Source organism: Dermacentor silvarum, chromosome 7 (assembly GCF_013339745.2).
Source record: "Dermacentor silvarum isolate Dsil-2018 chromosome 7, BIME_Dsil_1.4, whole genome shotgun sequence".
Classification (NCBI taxonomy): Eukaryota; Metazoa; Arthropoda; class Arachnida; order Ixodida; family Ixodidae; genus Dermacentor; species Dermacentor silvarum.
In genome coordinates this window covers 99,840,026-99,853,389 of record NC_051160.1, presented here as the reverse complement: position 1 = coordinate 99,853,389, position 13,364 = coordinate 99,840,026, and the positions used below count along the sequence as shown (strand labels likewise).

The following is a 13,364-nucleotide window of genomic DNA, read 5'->3' as shown; positions in this document are numbered from 1 at the left end:
CTTCCCTTGTGCTATGCCAAGCTTTCTTCTTACTGATTTAATGCTGCGTCCATATTTTACGGCTTCCTCAATCTTTCCCACGTTATAATTTCGAATATCCCTTACTTTCTTCTTCTTGATCAGTTTTGACAGTTCAACGAATTCTATCTGGTCTCTTCAGTTGGACATTTGCATGTTTTGTCGTTTCTTTATTAGGTCCTTTGTTTCTTGGGAGAGCTTACCTACTGGTTGCCTTGGTGCCTTACCTCCCACTACTTCAATTGCTGCCTATGAGATCGATGCCGTAGTTGCCAATTATACGCTCACCAGCCTGCTTTTTACCCACTTTTGCATTGAAGTCGCCCATGAATACAGTATACTGAGTTTGCAACTTTCTCATTGCTAATTGAACATCTTCATAAAACTCTTCTATTTATTCATCATCGCGACTGGAGCTTTGGGCGTAGGCTTGTAATAACTTCATTATATACCACCTATTCAGCGTTATTACGGCGACTGATATCCTCTCACTAATGCTGTAGGAATCATCAATGTTACTCTCTATGTCCTTATGGACTAAAACTCCTACTCCGAATTCTCTCGTATATGGAAGACCTCTGTAGCGGAGGACGTGGCCGTTAGTCAGCACTGTATAACAGTAACACTAGCAGTAACCGTAACAATACCAGTAACAATAACAGTAACAATTGAAGCACGTGCGACAGGTGGTGCGACAGCTGCATACTACGCTGGGGGCGCCACGGTAATTCCGCGGTATGAAAATGACGGAGCGCGCGCGCCTCAAGGTCGATCTAAATGGTCGCGAAGCTTCGGGTGAAAAGCGGTTCAGAAGGAATTGTCACCGATATCAGCAAGGGTGGTTATGGGAGCAGCGATTGAAGCCCGACTATGTTTGGAGGGACAAACATCGGGAAAGAAAAAAGCGTTTTTTAATTAAAGCGAGGCAGTTAGATTCATTCCACGAAAGTAAAATTCCTAATAAATTTTATGTACGCATGGCGAAAAAAGAACAACTCTATTTTGCTTGATCATTATCAATAAATAACTTTTTTAAGCGCCCACCGATAGCGGTGGGCGTTGACGCCGCTATCACTTGCAATGAAATGCAGCTCTTGAAGTGGACGGAAAGGCGTGCTCATAAAGTTCACGCCCCCCTCACATGTTGTGCTTCTTTGCTTGTCGACGTTTGTCTCAATTTGGTGACGCTGGCAGTTCCATTGTTTCTTAACCTGTTCAGTCAAAAGCAGTGAGTCGCGACCGCCGAATAGTTGTTTACTTTAGTTGTTTTTTGTGAGACAACGCTGGCCGACGGGCTTGGCATCTGACGAAAGGACGAGCACTCTACGCCCAAAGCGTTCGTCGGCCTCCAAAGAAAGTATATTACGTGTAGCGATGCGATTTCGACACCCGTACGGCGGAACTTTTCCTGCATCGCTTTCCTCGCTGAAAGCTCGAAACGCCCATCAAGTCGAATGGCGGGGCGTTTGAATATACAGCTCTAATGGCCAGCCTTCGAAAACAAATTTCGCGCCTTTGAGAACAAAATGACGTCACTTCTGTTTTTAACGGATATGACGTCGAATTATTTTTCCTTCCGCCAGAAGTGTTCCCTCCTCACACAGATGGCGCTAAGCCCGATGAACCGCAGATGAACTGCCATGTTTTGAACGTATGGACTTCGATAGAAGCTTCGCTACCAGGTATATTTACCTTGAGCGCCTCATTCTCTCTCCTGTGCAGCACCACGATGAGCGCTCGGGCGGCTGCCGCGAAACCATCTCCCCGCTGCTTCGCATCCACACATGGTTCCCTTTAGCAGGAGATGGAGTAATTTTTTCTTGCCGGTGTCAGGTACCACTCCATCCCTGAAAATGTAGTGGACTGGAGTAGGATTCGAAATTACGACCTTCAGATTTGAGGCCGGGTATTCTACCTCTGCTCCACGCCACCACTCAGATGAGTTATGCCAGAATAACTACAGATACTGACACGAAGCTTCGCACTGCCTTTCGAGTCAAACGACTGGCTCCGTTGATACGGGAATGAGAGCGTGAACTACGGATAGGTTTCCACTGTCTCAGCGCAGTGTCGTCTTTGTCAGCTGCTGCTGCTGCTAGGCGATGTAGACGTAATCCGTGTGCGCACCCCGTAGCTTTGCGCTTTGCAAGAAACTTGCCTTTACAGCGTAAGCTGTTATGGGCTCATTCCAATAGGCGTTTCGGTTCGCGACGATGGTGTACGGCGCCGTCGCCGTTCTCGCTGGAAATGCGAAAAAAGTTCCCGATTCCCGGCGGGATCAAACCCGCGCCCGCTGCGTGGGAGCCAGACATTCTACCACTGAGCCACGCAAGTGCTTGCTAATGGGCAGCGGAAAATGCCCTATAAGGCAAGTGCGCAGGGGCAGACGACCCGAGCCTGCACCAGTATGGTGGCGCCATCTAGATAAGGTGCCTGTAAAGTAGCGTGCGCAGGCGCAGACGACGCGATGCGATTCAGACTTGCACGTGTTTTTCTCCGCTGCCTTGAGAACTCTAAATTCTAGGTTAGTTTTTCTGACGGTCGCATTGTGCTGATAGCCAAACATGATGCACATTCAGTTCGTGTAGTGGAATAGAGGCTAATCAAACTTCTCAATGTTGACTAGAAAACATTTACACCTGTTGTCAGTCAACGCTTGGGAAGCCTGATGCCTTTTTAAATAGGACACCATCAGGCATTCTCGGTCCCTGGCAGAGAGATACATAGTCTCACGTTCATTACGCGTGGCATAATGACGTACACGCTGAGCAGATCAGCACGTGGCCCATTGATTTTACTAGACCAAGAGGCAATAGATTACCTTGAATATAGCTACATACTTAGCATACTGGCATCGCTTAGCTTTTCGTCCATTTTTGTTGACCTTATTAGGAATTTCTGTTCAGTATCAGATATAATAGTTTTTGAAGGGCATCAAAGTGCACCATTTCCTGTCACTCGTGGTGTTCGTCAAGGGTGCCCTGTATCGCCAGTACACTTGGTGCTCAGCCTTCAACCATTTCTGCGATCAGTACTTAGAGACCCTTACGTGCGCATCTCCCGCTGCCTGGTAGCTGTGTTGTGAAGGTGGCAGCCTTCGTCAATGACACCACATTGTATCTTGGAAACGAGGACAGTTTATCTCGTAGTCTTGCGAATTTTAGCTGACTACGGAAATCAAGTGCGGCGCTAATATTTTTTTTTCAAATTATCGCTATGTTTTCATTGGTTCCACACATATACGCCTACGTCCCTCTGTCGGTCTTCAAAAGAGCGATTATTTTCGTATTTTAGGCCTTGCTTACGCCTATGATGGCGTATAAGGTTCCGTGTGTCTTTGAATTCTTGAAGATGCCAGACCAAATATTCAGGAAGCTTAAGGATATGATTTACTCCTATTAGAAAGAGAAAGAAGGTACTTTGCGCTGTCTGTATTTTGCGGCCGTATGTTGTACATTTGTCACGTTGTACACCCACCATTACTGGTTGGTACGTAAGTCTAGTACCTTCTTGGTTCCTTCTTCTGGTCGGGTAGTACAGTACTGATCTGTTGCGCGGCGCCTAGGCAACCACGCTTTCGGGATGGGTTCGCGTGCTCATCCTTATCTGTTTGCTGACGGCTGGTTGCTCTGGGACATCTGCTCCCCCTGTTACACGGTGATCAGTGTGCCGCGAACTCGACTGCTTTTTCCTTGGCACAAAAATTGTTACATGTTACCGGGCGTACACTTAAACAGCGGGCCACAACTGTTAAACACACCTGAATTTTACTCTACAATCGTGATATTTTATCGATACGTACAACATGTATGTCCTGATACAGACATGTTTCAATTATGCATTATGAGGTGCCCTAATGACATATTTTCAGTCTGGCCATCTACGCGACTTCGCATGGCGTCTAAGATGGGAAGTACTGCCAACGCATCAAAAAGAAAGTCCGTTATTTACAGTGAGTAATAAATTAAACCATCCTACAAAAATCGAGGAGCCGCAACATTTATATGGGGACGGTTTACCAGCGAAGCTGTTCAGGTAGCACACATTATGAAATCATTCATTTTTTTATACGGCACCCATGATGATGATGATGATTACGGTGATTTATTGACATCCCCTTTGAAACGTGGCCGCGACAAATAGTCACCTAGCCTGCTTAATTTAATCAGGTATACTATCATCATCATCATCATCAGCCTATATTTATGTCCACTGCAGGACGAAGGCCTCTCCCTGCGATCTCCAATTACCCCTGTCTTGCGCTAGCGTATTCCAACTTGCGCCTGCGAATTTCCTAACCACATCATCGCACCTGACTTTCTGCCGTCCTCGACTGCGCTTCCCTTCTCTTGGGTTGAATTGGGTTGAAGATGAATATGCAGAAGACAAAAATAATGTTCAATAGCCTGGCAAGGGAACAAGAATTCAGGATCGCCAGTCAGCCTCTAGAATCTGTAAAGGAATATGTTTATCTAGGTCAATTACTCACAGGGGACCCTGATCATGAGAAAGAAATTTACAGAAGAATAAAATTAGGTTGGAGTGCATACGGCAGGCATTGCCAAATCCTGACTGGGAGCTTACCACTGTCGTTGAAAAGAAAAGTGTACAATCATTGCATTCTACCGGTGCTAACATACGGGGCAGAAACTTGGAGGTTAACAAAGAAGCTCGAGAACAAGTTAAGGACCGCACAAAGAGCGATGGAACGAAAAATCTTAGGACTAACGCTAAGAGACAGGAAGAGAGCGGTGTGGATCAGAGAACAAACGGGGGTAGACGATATTCTAGTTGACATTAAGCGGAAGAAATGGAGCTGGGCAGGCCATGTAATGCGTAGGATGGATAACCGGTGGACCATTAGGGTTACAGAATGGATACCAGGTATACTATACATGTTCTTTATTTAGCATTTTTTCTACCTCTCATTATTCTTTTCCTTTTCCAAAATTTACCTTGTAGCGCTACCTTAGATTTTAAGAGATCAGGTCGTATCCATATTGTCCCTGCTTTTTTTCCACCAGTACTCCAATCGTCTCTTGTTTATCTCTATGGCTGATCTGTTGATGTTTCGTTCCACTTTAAACCCAAGCGCTTCTGGGAGTTGCACGTTACCTACGGTTCTCGCTGGGTGGATCCCGTCGCATTCCATTAGGATGTGCTGAGTGGTCTCTGGATCTTTACTGCAGCCCACACATGCCTCATCTAGTTCCCAATATTTGCTCCAGTATGTTTTGGTCCTTAGGCAACCAGCTCGAGCCTCAAATAGCAAGGCACTGCCCTTTGTGTTATCGTACAGATTTTCCCTTCTAATTTCTTTCTTCTCATTCTTGTAAATCTCTATTTACCTTCTTGTTTCCATTCTTTGCATCCAATTCACGGTCTCTATTTCTCTCACTTTCTTTCTGATGACTCCTGGTTGTCTATTTACAGTTTCGATTATCCTGTACTTGGTTGCCAACTTCCTTGACCTTTTCCTCCATTCTGTGTGCACGCTTTTCATGTAGAGATACTTCCATGTAGAGATACTTTCAGGCAGAGGTACTTCATGTAGAGCTAACCACTACGCCGACACAAGCGCCGCCACAAGCGCCGCCACGGTCGCTGCACCTCCCATGCATCAGCCGCAACCGTTGCTGCAGCCGCACAGGCACCTCCGACGCGCGTGACATCATAACCACAGAAGCACAGGCCACATGCACAGGCGCCATCTCCACCCTATTTCGTCCCTCTCCCCCTACCCGTCTCCAATGCTGCAGCGCTTTCGCCACACTCTTTCCACATCTCCACTACCCGTCTCCATTCCTGTCCACGCGCCGCGATACGGATGTAAGCCGTGCAGGGTACCCCCTCCCCCCCCCCCCCCCCCCGTGGAAACTCACCCGTCTTCATTCCTGCCCACATGCCATGATGCGGATGTAAGCCGCCCAAGGTAACCACCCTCCCCCCCTGGGAACGCAAGGGGGAGATGCGTAGGGGGTGTAGAGGTAAGCATCATCCCTACAATAGCGTGGTGCGATATGGTCCCTTCTTCACTGTGTCCCAATTGCTGCCTTGAAGAATTGAACAAGCATGTGCAGAAGCAATGAGTCGTTGCTCGTATATTTTGGAGGGACGTGCATGCTGGTTTCCGTGGCTTTGGAGTTAACCACTTTATCACATCTGGTCGTTGTTAACAATGCCATTGGCGCGACTTTTAATTGCTACGGAGGCGTTTTGTCTGTGACGCATATGGTGCGAGGCAGTTGCCGCGAGACTTCATCACCGCGCTATGCTTCCACTTCTGGAGATGATCTACTTTGAGCTACTGAATTCCTTCTACAGTGGTCATGCCATTTCCTGCCGGTGCCGTATAGACGTGTATGGCTTAATTTTCGACCAGCCTAGTGTTTGTATAAAGGTCATTAAAGTATTCAGTATACATAGCATTTAGGTGCCGGTGATTTCTGTGTGTGCGTGCTCTCGCATGCATGGGAATGCGGGCATGCAGGCCGAGGTTGAACCATGTCGAACGTTGATCAGTTTTGCGAAGCGCGCGCCAACCACAGGTGGTCGGAGAGTGGTGAGGGTGAGAGAGGGAGAGCTCGCGCCGAGCGACAGGTGGGTGGAGCCAAGGAAAGAGACAGCGTAGTAGTGGCGGCCCGACGCTTTCTGGGGAGAGATGGCGGGAAAGAACTGCCGAGCAGTAACAAAGCGTGCACTGTCGGTGCGGAGCATTTCGACGTTCGGCGACGAGTATGGAGAGGACGAATAAGCAAGTGTCTCCGGAAGAAGAAGCGGCGCGGCAGGAAAGATAAATGGCAAGCTGCTCGATCATGGACCCAACGAGGACGCGCCGACCCAGAGTTCCGAGCAATGGAAGCCGAAGCTAAGCGACGGCGAAGATCCGAAGACCCCGAATGTCGAGTGACGGAGGTGGCGTAGAGCAACGGTACGAACAGACTCATCGGAAAGCAAAAGCCAAGTTGAAGCCACCAGCTCCGCTATTTTATTCATCTTCGTGACCTTAAGTCAGTGAAGGTATGCAGATTTTTTTTGTATATACACATATAGCATCCCCTCAGAAATATGTAAACGGCCTCTGTGACATCGTCATTGTACATAACTATTGTGTATATTGCACATATCCAACGTCATTTTATATAATGTGACAATTAAATTATGTATAACTGTGCGTCTCTGTGCGACTATGTTATCGTCCTGCTGTAATCGTACTGTCATTGTGATTCAAAATGGCTGTATCGCCTTTTGTTGAAATAATTTTTTTTCTAAATGGGCGTAAGATGGTTAGAAAGGTTCTGGTTTTTAAAGGAATTGTGCTCTTGAAGACCTAAACTTGTTGCAAACAGCATGTATAGTACAATTATACGCCTTGAATCTAAGTACCAGCGGAGAGGCATATATAAAATTTGTACGTTGACCGACAATGTATTAAATGTATAGCACAGCTGTTTTCCGAATACCAAAAAAAGCAATTCCACACAATTTCTCAACCAACATGTCGGCTCACAGGTGTCTTTAAAACGCACTAAACTCTTAAAAGGTTACTACATTACATTTACTTTATAGAATTTGGTTCAGCCATTGTGTATGTGTGGCTGAGTCTGTGCCCATTTTTGGCCAATCCTCCAGAAAATGTATGTGGCACTGCGAGGCACGGTTTACAGAGTGCCTAAATGTTGCTTGATATGTGTCGTACTTTCGTGTGGGTACACCTTTAATTTTCGTTATTCCCTCAAAAAGTTCCATACATTTCCTTCGTGCTTGTGATAGCGTTACGCAGACGTATCACAATGTGCGTCCAACTGATTTGTAGTAAGCATTTCAGCATAACGTCTGAGCGCTGTAGGACATAAACATAAAAACTGCTTGTGAATAAAGTTGCGGCGATGGTACGTTGCGTAGCATAAAAGTAAACAAAATTGTATGCATCGCTGTTAGCTGCGAAGGCATTTATATTACCGGTTCACCAAAGCGTCGCTTGACTTAGCTTCCGACATGTGCGTTGAATATGATTTTTATTACGCAGCGCCTTTTGAAAATCGTGAGCATCCATGTGAGTTAAGCAGTGATCGTAATACTTTCTTGGCGTACAGGTATAAAGAAATTTCTTTTTTATTATTAACAGATATTCCTGAGCAGTGCCAGCCGCCCGAAGACGACTTGAAAGAGCAACCATGCCGTCAACCCCTCAGAGTAGGAGTATATTGTGGGAGTACCACAAGGAGCAATCAGCAGTGCCAGAAGAGGTGGCATTACAACACGTATCGGAAAGATTGTTATTCGTTTTGGTATACAGGATGTGGAGGAAACCAGAACAACTTTGATTCCCAATTTAACTGCAGAAACAGTTGCTGGGTCGGCGGTAAGTTATTTCTTGGAATTCTGTATCTGCGCTCTTTAACTAATATTAAGCTCTCGCTTCATAACAAACCTGCTGTAGCTTGCGCTTCCAAAATTACCAATTATAAGAATTAATAATATAGAGTTCAAGAAGAAGGAAACTAAATATATCAATAATAAGCATAAAGTGTAATAGATCAACGCACTAAATATACTCTGATCCTATGCACGGTACCCGCCGTGGTCGCTCAGTGGCTATGGTGTGTGGCTGCTGAGCACGAGGTCGCGGGATCGAATCCGGGCCACGGCGGCCCCATTTTGATGGGGGCGAAATGCGAAAACACCCGTGTACTTAGATTTAGGGGCACGTTAAAAAACCCCAGGTGGTCCAAATTTCCGGAGTCCCCCACTACGGCGTGCGTCATAATCAGATCGTGGTTTTGGTACGTAAAACCCCATAATTTAATTTTAAATTTAAGCATGGTGGGAATCGACATCACGCCAAGTATTTTGCAGGTAGCTGTCTGTCCAGCATTTTGTCAGGTTCCTCAACGCGTTTCGAGGTCGACCAGCGTGTTTCCGTAATTCGAGGAATTGCGTGCGTGACGCGCACGCGTGTGTATATGACGACAAAAAAAAGACGATAACGGTGTCCACGATAGTATGAAGGCGACGACATGTTTTCTACTCAGGCCGTTGGACACGCATTCAGGCCATGCCAATTGCTGCGTTGCGCAAGTTGTAGGTAATGGGCGGGTCGTAAGCTAGAACAACGCGGATTGTGACGTGATCTGGCACTAAGTGTTATTACGATGAAAGCAATTTTATTCCTGTGAAAAAAAATCTGTTTGACCTGGACTAATGCAAATGTCGCACAGCTTTTATGAAGTGTTCTGTGATGGGAGAGAAGAACTGCAGAACGTGGCGCGGTCCTGAAGCCGATGAAGTCTAACATTTATTGTCAAAGTGCTGTTGTGGCGGGAAAACAAATGCATAAATATGGCGCATGAAGCAGGCGATAAGGAGGAGGAACAGAGAAGAGAAGGCCGGCATGTAAACCAGAAATGCGTCTGGTTGGCTACCCTCCTCAGGGGGACGGGAAAGATGGAATAGTAAGAGACGCCGGCGACAAATTTCTCAAAGAGCTAGTTGGTTTCAGTAGGAGTAAAGCATGCAGTTTTTTCTGGGATTCTGAAAAAAAAGAGTTACCTCAAAATCTGCATAGAATATATCAATTACCAGAGTATAATGAGGAGGCAGGTCTCCCTGCTGTCGTTATGACCCTGAGCTTGCACAGAACAAGGCAGCCTCAGACGACTGTGCACAATCCAGATGTTCATGCCACCTGATGATCATGCGAATAGTTTTGCGAATCTCTGTCTCGTTATCTCGAACTGCAGAAAAACGTAGTAACCAGAGTGGGTTCGCTGTTTAGAACCTTGTTAGGCATACAGAAATTTCGTTCAGATAGCCTCCCAAGACCCCTTGTACATTGCCTTCAACTTTTGTCGAAATTCACTCGGAAGCGATAACGCAAAATATTCGTTCTGGTTTTGAAGTATGGCGCATGTGTAACTGCGAAGAAGTGGTTCACGCATATTCTTGCCATACGCTTTCGAAAAATTTGACACCAAATTCATATATACCTCTGTGTCGTCCCAGACGGTCGAAAGCAGCCTTGAGGTGTGTTTCGAAATCACTGTGGTTGCGTGAAAATACCGGACGCGGCAGCAACATGGCAATATACCGTCGAGTGCAAAATTCTAGAGAGCACGGGAGCGGCGACTAAACTAGTCACTGGGAGCCTGGAAAGTACCGCATCCATTTTCTCTTCACCGCCAAGCCTCTGATTGGTCAGTTGCCATCAGGTGATCACTTCCCGCCATAGATGCTCCACGCCGCGCCGGAGCGGGCGAGCAGACAAAGGCATCGCTCGCACACGCCGCGCGTATGTGCCATCGACGAGATCGGAGTTCTCGTTTTGTGTAATTTAGGGTATATGTAACTTTCGCAGACTTAAAATAAAACGACAGGAAATGCCCGGGTGCTGCGCTTTCGGGTGCGGCACCCACCGGGAGTCCAGCAAAGCGCTTTTCGCGATACCAATTTAGCGGGAAGAGCGACAGAAAGCGCCGTGCTATCTGGTTGCACCGAATAAAGCGCGAAAATTCTTCTCCCACTACGTGAACTTGATGATACCGCAAAGCTCAGAGGCTTTGCGGTATCTTCGACCTGCGTAAATGCCATAATGTGATCGAGATGAGTCACGCGTTCGCTTGGTAGACTGGGGTTTGCCTTTCGCAAACAAAGCGAGGAGATACTCAGAAATACGCAGAACCGAGCAAAATGCCAGGCGAAGACCGTCGGAATGCGAGCGGCTGCGTAAAAAGTAACATGATGTAATGAGAAAACCGCTGCAATAAAGATGTATAAACCTGTGAATGTCGAATATTAAAATATACATTTTATCGTGTGTTGATGTTCATTACTGCTTAAAACAACGGGAACGTGACCTGAATAACTCTGTTTTAGCATCCCTTTTCTTGTACTGCATTCAGCGACAGTTTCTCTTCGTCGAAGTCGATATGTATGAATCGTTTCGAGCGCGGGTGAATCAGTAGCTACGTTCGAAAGCTATACCATCCATGCTTATAAACGATGCGTGACAACGCTTGATACCTAGTCAGTCTAAAAAATTCAGTGGGAAACACGAACATCGGGTTCGTTTTGCACTTAGTACGGGGGGGCGCGCTGTTGAATCGTTCAATTTACGAGTAGATCTAATTTATATCACACCTAGCTAAGCGAAACACGGTTTTGTTTGTGGGTTTCACAGGGCCCTCTGCGACAACCATCGTGCCGGTCTTCACCGTAGCAAGCCTAGAAAACCCCAGGATGAGCTGCTCGCGTTTTCTGCAGCGCGTCGAATAGCTACGAGTTAGCTACGAGGGTAAAACAGTTAATGTAAACAAACCCGAGATTCACGTAGGCCATCGTCGTATAAAATGCTTAAGACACGAGCAATGCTGCTTAATTATGCAATTAAGCAATTTAATATATTCCTTGGACAGCTTTCTAACGAGGACAAAACTTATCGGGACGAACAAACGGAAGGCCAGCCGCTCGAGCGCCCGTCCTGTTGCTGGTCTCACTGCATGCAATTTGGCGCCTGTAAAAATCTTCCGATCATACTTATCCGTAGTGCTTCGCACTCATAGAAGATGCACCATCTCATATTTTATCTAAAGGACCATGAAATGCGTTTCGATTTGCGATAACATAAACCGCTGAAAGTGAAGCTACAAAGCTGCACTGCTGCCGCCCGAGAGACGCGTTGGACGAAATATGGCAACAATAGCGCAGTGTTGCCTGCGCGCGCTTCGGTGGTTGCCCTACTTTCTAGGTTCCAGTGAATTTAGACTAAAACGCCTCTATATAATAAGGAGCGCCAACCACTTTCCCCCTCCGTTCCACTGTCGCGCTCGACGCGGCCAGCACGATCGAGGCGCGATCTCGACAGTGGCGCCGCTCATGTCGACCCTGCCGTAGCAGATGATGGACAACGCGCTACCAGATGAAATCCGCGGAAAACTCCGATCGCGCCCTGCGGAGCCGTTTTTGAGGTGCGATTTTGCTTCGTCAGTCAGTAACTGGCCTTAATAATGCCGTTTTGGAAGTAGCAACGCGACAATGCGAGACGGTGCAAATACCAAGTGTGCGGCAAGCGTTTGCGCTCGCAGTACGGTAAAAAAAAAAAAAAGAGCCTTTTGCCCCCGCCTTGTCGGTTGCGGCAACTGAAGGCGCAGCAGAATATCATCACAACGAAGTTCTTGTTCCTAACACGTGGCAGGGGCGACAGGAGGCGGCGAGGAGGAAACGCCGGGGTGAGCGCGGTAGCGGCAAGATTTAAGAATGGTGCTACTTTTATATATAGTCTAGAGGGGCTGTAGGACCCGTGGGCCTTTCGCGCTAGCGAATCGCGCAGGAAGCGAGGGTCGTTTGCTGCGCGCTGTAGATTTTTGCATTGAGTTTCCACGCAAAGCACTTAAAGTCTATTTAACTTGAACAGTGTGGTGCTGCATGGAGCTTACCCATCTGGAGAACCAATTCCAGTGGTTTTTGAGTGTTAATCTTTTTTCGCTGAGTCATTGTCATTTTTGCTGAGACATGCTCATGACTATGACTTTTACCAGCTTCTTTTAGTGTTTCCTTCACTTAGTAATCACGTCCGAACCCATTTCAGTTGTTTTTTTTTAGTGTTAATCTTTTTCGCTGGGTCATTGTCATGAGCTACATGACACGCATGTCATGTCATGACCTTTCACTTATGTTCGTAATACACTTTTGTCGTACTATGCCAATTTTGGTACATACCTAGCTAACGAAACCACCATCAGAGTACGAAGACGTAGGCGGCTATATAAATAGATACTGTCAAAGTAGCAAATGTTCGCCAAGAAATGCTTCGCATTTAAAATCCCAATACAGCTTTCTGTTGCCCCATTATCCGCTACATAAAAGTGTTTTAAGGGGGTTAAAGCAGCGCACGAATACATGCGAAATTGCCACGCAACTGGCCGATCAAGGCACTTTGCGTGTATTCGCGGGCTTGACGCTCGGAAAAGCGCTCTTATGAAGCACGTATTGAGAAACAGAAAGCTGCATCACGAGTTTTTCATGTTGCTCTACAATTTTATGGTTGACACTTGTCATGATGTTATAATATTTGAGAAGTTCAATAATTGATTAGGATTAATGATTTAATTAGGCGGAATGGAAGAAAATAATCTGGGTATCTCCAAGCGACGGCAAACAAGATTACCTTTGTTCTGTCCAGCTATGGGGCATTTGCATATTTTGAAATCTGGGTACAGGAAAATTGCGACACCATTTCTCTCTCTCTCTCTCTCTCTCTCTCTCTCTCTCTCTATATATATATATATATATATATATATATATATATATATATATATATATATATATATATATGTATATATATGCGC

At 46.3% G+C, this 13,364-nt stretch overlaps 1 long non-coding RNA gene across 1 annotated transcript in view; it reads left to right on the top strand.

Moving 5' to 3' along the window:
* Positions 1–8,377, top strand: part of LOC125946898 (uncharacterized) — a 37,456-nt gene extending 29,079 nt beyond the window's left edge. The window contains exon 4 of the long non-coding RNA XR_007467971.1: positions 8,147–8,377. This is a non-coding gene — a long non-coding RNA (uncharacterized LOC125946898). The remainder of the gene's footprint in view (positions 1–8,146) is intronic.
* The last annotated feature ends 4,987 nt before the right edge of the window (positions 8,378–13,364 follow it).